Source organism: Neomonachus schauinslandi, chromosome 6, assembly GCF_002201575.2.
Source record: "Neomonachus schauinslandi chromosome 6, ASM220157v2, whole genome shotgun sequence".
Classification (NCBI taxonomy): domain Eukaryota; kingdom Metazoa; phylum Chordata; class Mammalia; order Carnivora; family Phocidae; genus Neomonachus; species Neomonachus schauinslandi.
In genome coordinates, this window is record NC_058408.1 from 43808444 (window position 1) to 43814488 (window position 6045).

Below are 6045 nucleotides of genomic sequence, written 5' to 3' on the forward strand. Positions count from 1 at the left end.
CTGGATTTCACAGAGAGCATACAGAATACCCAGCATGGATCCCATTCTCCAGAAATGCTAGTTGAAAGCCTCAGTGTGAAAAGTCTTCCTTCTCCAAGAGCACATCATAAGATAGTCCTGTCTAATCTACCATCATATTAGTTTTCTATTGCTGCATAACAAATTACCACAAATTCAGTGGCTTGAAATAACACACATTTACTCTCTCAGTTTTCATGGGTATAGAGTGTGGGCACAGCTTAGCTGGGTCCTCTGCTCAGGGTCTCACAAAACTGAGATCAGGGTGTGGGCCAGGCAGCATTCTCATCTGAAGGCTTGACTGGGGAAGGATCTTCTTCCAAACTCCCTCATGTTATTGGCAGGATTGCAGCTGTAGAACACATGATCCTTGCTTCCTCAAGGCAGAAATGGAGAGAGAGTGTCTACTTCATTGAGTCTCTGACCACTAGATTCTCTTTTAAAGGACCTGTCTGATTAGGTCAGGCCCAACTGAATGCAATTGGTTTTTTCAATCCAGTGTCTTCTCCCGATAGTACCCATCCAGCAAATGTGATCTAACCACAAAGCCAGAGAGATGCGGTTTGTATTTTCCTTGGACAGGCTTAATACTCCAGGGCCTTTCTCTCTAGGAAGGGATAATTCATTTTGTGTTTCTTCAGCATATTTCCCCCAAGTATGCAGATTCCAAGTCAGTGGGTATCCAAGGGAAAATTCTGCTCTAAACAAGACAGTTACTGATATAGAAGGAGTAGAAATGGACCATGTCATAATACAAACAATGGGGATGTACAGAAGAGTTAGAAACGTACCTTGCATTTAGTGGAGTAGAATTTTTAAAGATGCTCTTGCTTTCCCTGTAGTGTCCTTAACAACTAAAACAGTGTCTGGACATATGATAAATATTTGCTGAATGAATGAGTGAGTAAAGAGTAAACACTTATTAGGTTGTGTTCCTCCCCTTGCTTCTCTCGGAACTGCCCCATCTAATCCATAGCAGGAGAGTAGGCCCTGTGGCCACATTTGAACAACATGATTTCTGGCTGGTTGGATTGTAGTGGGTGTCTGACTAACCGGACCGGTTAGGTTCCATCTCCTGTGTTAGGACTGAGAGACAGCAGGCTCATCTCTTTGGGGAGCTGGACACATGACGTGCAAACTTAATAGCTGTGGGTCTATGATGTTCTGCCATGAGGTCCAGGAAAGCAGAGAAAACCAGTCTGCATAGAAAAAGAATGAAGCAGATGCCCAATGAGAATCAGAGACAAGAGACAGAGACAGTGAAACCCAGTGACTTTCCAGCCACTGATTCCAGGATTTCCTGAGCCCCTCCTCAAATTCCTGCCCTTAGCCCCTAGGAGACATTGATAGGCCCTTATAATAAATGTCAGTGTTGGCTTAGGTTTGCTCTAGTTAGTTTTGTTGTATGTCAAAAAAAGAGCCTGGGCAAATAAAAAACAAAAAATAGATATGCACCCATGGCCCAAGATCTAAAACAATCAATTGTAATGAGAGATGGGAGATCCTCAGAAACAAACATAACCACATAGTAATCAGGGATCCCAGTGATAAGAAAAATGGAGAGGCACTGGGGCTCCACTGGGGAACTCTCTCAGAGGCTAGACATGCACAAGTGATGGAGGACATGGCTCTTGGCCAAAGACAAATCTAAATGCTGTGCAAAGAGCACAGGAAGCTGAAACCCAGAGTGAGCTGAGGCTGCAAAAAATACTAGGGACAACACAAAGAGCTCCTTGGTGTCTGAGGAAGAGCAGGGAGGGTCACTGCTTGGTGCAGATGGCATCACGTTAACAGATGTCAAAGAGAAAAAGAACTCCTCAGCTTCTACTTCGTTCCTGAGTTACACAGAGAATGAAGACCCAGACAGAGGACAGTGAGAAAGCTGATAGCTGCTTTAAAGAAATTCCAGTTATCAATTTCAGATTCACTAAATCCCAGGAACCAAAAGATTTTGCAAATATGATCCCTAAAACCTTGTCACCAATTGAAACATGGCAAAGACCAGGATAGATGCTAGAAAGCCAGGATGGATGGGTAAGTGTGGTTCTAGATTTCCAAAAGGTATGAATTCTAAAAACAACATCAAAGATTTACCAGCTGATCCTTGGAAAGAATTCTAAAATATAGATTATTAAACAGAGGCATTTAAAAACAAAAAGGGAGCTGGGACCTTTAGGAACTAGCTTGAGCTTATAAAGAAAGTCAGGTGAAAGCAAACTCTCCCTTTTTTGAGAAGACTTTCCTAATCAGTGGGAAAGTGCCAAAGACAAATATCAGAAACATATTTGGCCAAGGTATTCCTAAGACAAAACAATTTACATGATTTATTTGGCTAAATATTATGCCCATAGAACCTTCTTGAAGTATCAATGTCAACTTGTTTCTTTAACCTTTTAAAAAAATCTTGGATCAGATTTGCAAATGACTCAAACCTTGGAGAGAGAGAGTTAACATGTAAAATAACAGAATCAGGATTAAAATATTGCCTGACTTACACTGATTTACAAAAACTCTCAAGTTGAAATTTGATAGGAATAAACGTAAAGTTTTACTCCTGACTTTAAGAACTCAACTGTCCAGGAGTGCCTGGGTGCCTCAGTCGGTTAGGTGACCAACTCTTGATTCCAGCTCAGGTCATGATCTCATGGTGGTGGGATCAAGTCTCATGTTCAGCAGGGAATCTGCTTGAGATTCTTTACCTCTCACTCTGTCCCATCCCCAGTGTGTGCTCTCTCTCTCAAATAAATAAATAAAACTTTAAAAAAGAAAGAACTCAACTGTCCAAAGATGGGTAGAAGACAACACTTAAGAGCAATGTCTTGGAAGAAGCCCAAGCATTTGAGTTGACTTTAAACTCAATATGAGTCAACAGAATCATGTGGTTGCCAAATGAAATCGTAGGCTGCATTAACAGAAGTGAAACCAACTCTTGTGTCAGATGGTTCTTGACTCAACAACTCACACAGAGACCTGAGTAATCTCTCTGTTGACCATTGTGGGAGATTGGCACCAACTTTCTAACTCAGAATGTATTTGCACACATCCTCTTCTATCTTCCATTGTCTGTCATCCAGGTCTCCCATCCTGACCTGGCTGGTGTTCACATCTCTTTCCTCAGTACTCTTGGCTGAGATGAGAAGACATTGGAAGGTCCTTATATCACTCCTTTTTCTCATCTGGTCACAGCTCATCTGCCAAAGCAGACATAGCTCATGTATTCTTCATAAAAGGACACAGCCCCTTTTCTTGGGGGCTCAGATTTTTTTCTGGGCTTCAGGGCAGTCAGCAACATGGACTCCATGAGCAGATAATAAGTCTAAAGAGCCGTTCTTAATGATAGGGTCTTCCACTTCCTTCTTATCTCTAGGGTTGGCCTACCTTATCCAGGACTTTCACCTGCTTGACAGTGCACACCCACGCATGTGAGCACTTGGGTGTAGAGTTGAACACATACCATCAATGGCGCACAAGATGATTTTAGGCAGTATGCAGATGAACATTTCTATCATAATAACTATTGTATTATTTTAATTCATTTGATTTTTTTGGATAAATAATACATTTCACATAGTTCAAAGTTAACAAATGTGGTGGGAGCGGTTGGGTGGCTCAGTCAGTTAAGTGTCCAACTCTTCTCTTGATTTCAGCTCAGGTCATTATCTCAGGGATGTGTGATCAAGCCTCGTGTTGGGCTCCGTGCTCAGCTCAGGGTCTGCTTGTCCCTCTCCCTCTGCTCCTCTCTCTCTCTCAAATAAAATATTTTTAAAAAATTAATAAATGTGGACAATTTTCTTCCCATCATGGCCAAACTCTTCCTACCCAATAAGAACCATTTGCATTAGTGTGTTGGCATTCTTCTCTCAGAAGAGATTTTAGGCATATGCAAATGTAGATCTCCTCCTCTTTTAAGCACATATCATTTGGTATACAATTCTGCACCTTGCTCTTTCTCTTAACACTAGTTCCTTCTCTGGGCATAGAGAGCTTCCTCCTTCTTTGTTTATGGCTATATAGTTTTTTTTTTTAAAGATTTTATTTATTTATTTGAGAGAGAGAGAATGAGAGACAGATAGCAAGAGAGGGAAGAGGATCAGAGGGAGAAGCAGACTCCCCGCTGAGCAGGGAGCCTGATGTGGGACTCGATCCCGGGACTCCAGGATCATGACCTGAGCCGAAGGCAGTCGCTTAACCAACTGAGCCACCCAGGCACCCCTGGCTATATAGTTTTTCTTCACATAACCAGTTTTCTGTTGAGGGACAGGTTGTTTCCAATTATATGCCATCATAACAATGTCACAATGAATGTTCTTGCATATATGTCCTTTCACACTTCTGTGAACATATTCATAAGATAAATGTATAGAAGTGGAATAGGTGGGAGTGTTTTTTATTTTCATGTGTAATGAAAAAAATGTATAGCTACCAAATAACCAAACACAATTTCACAGTTATTATATTTTATAATGAGGCTAAACACTTTTAAGTGAATTAATGGAAGAGAAATACTAAGTAAATGACAGCATAGATGAATTGAAAATATCACTAAAATTTGAAAGTAATACATATGTAGGGCTGGAGTTTGAGAAATGCTGATCTAGCATGGAACTTTCATCTTCCCTGCTTGAAGCTCCTAAAATTTCCATTTTATGCAGCGTTTGAAGGTGGAGAAAATGTGCAGAAGAAGGGAGAGCTTTGGAATCCAGAAACCTGGGTTTGAATGTTGACTTTCCTCCAGCTGGCTGTGGGTCTTATAGCCTCTTGCAACCTCATAGTTCCCATGTGGGAAAGTAGGAGTAATAATACAGTCATGCGCTTGGAACATAGAACCTACTTGTTGCATGGTGTTTATTATAATTCAGCTATTTGGGATGAATTGGGGGAAGATAGAGAAGTCAGAATCTTGGTTCTGCCTGGCACCTCTCCCTTTCAACATTCCTCCTCTAGACCAAAATACATATATATAATGGCAGCCAGGAGACCCAGGCTTAGAAGGTCCCCATGCTTGGTTTCATTCCCTGCTGCCACCATTTTGAAATTCTTAGTAATTCTGAACAAGAGGCCACATTTTCATTTTGCAGAGGACTCTGCAAATTCTGTAACCAGTCCTGTATATAATGTCAGGCATGCATGGTCTCCTCCCTCCTGCTGCTACCCCAACAGACCCTATTACTCCTGAAAGCCCACTCCTTCGGTACCACCTATGAGGCTAACTGGGCCACCTGCGCTGTGGTCTGGGGCCCTTCTGCTGACCCATTCTCTCATAGTCCTACATCTATCACAGAAATAGCATCACTGTAGGGGAGAGCCTTTGGGAGCCTTGTTCCAAGTTCTCCCTGGTTTCCCAGGGAGCCTTAACTAGTCAGAGCCAGGATTTGGAGGTGGCTCAGTGACTTCTGTCCCCACGCATGCCCCTGAGTCCTGTTGAAGCACTTACCCACTTAAGGTCCTCTCTCATCCTGTGTTTTAACCAAGAAAACATTGTGGGGTCAGAAATCCTGGATTCAAATCCTGGGTCTGTCATGTCCGACCTAAGCAAACTTTCATAAATCCCTCCAGTTCTCAAGAGCCTCTGCTTCCTCCTCTGCAAAATGGTTATAAGAACAGTGCCTAACTTGCTGGTTTGTCCTGAGACTGAAATGGAATGTCATATGAAAGTGCCAAGCAGCGGCTAATATGCAGTGGGTTCTTTCGGATTTCCAAATTTATAAGAGAAGAATGAAGAGTCTTTGTTTGCTTCGTGGGGTGCTGATCCTCTGTTCTGGCATTCCCACCCTCCTACTCCAGGCTGACTGCAGCCAAAGTCTTATAGCATGCTGGGCTCCACCTCCTCAGCCGGACCCTTGGATACTCAATTCCACTTCCGTCCAAGCTCTGAGCAAATTTCTCTCAGCTTCTGGTTTGCCTGCTCTCGGCTCTGTAGCCATTTACCCCTCAGAATTCCTAGCATGTAAAAACTCTGCAGAATGGTTTATTACACTGAGATGCAATTAAAGCCATAACATGCACGACCCTCTGTCCAGGGTTATT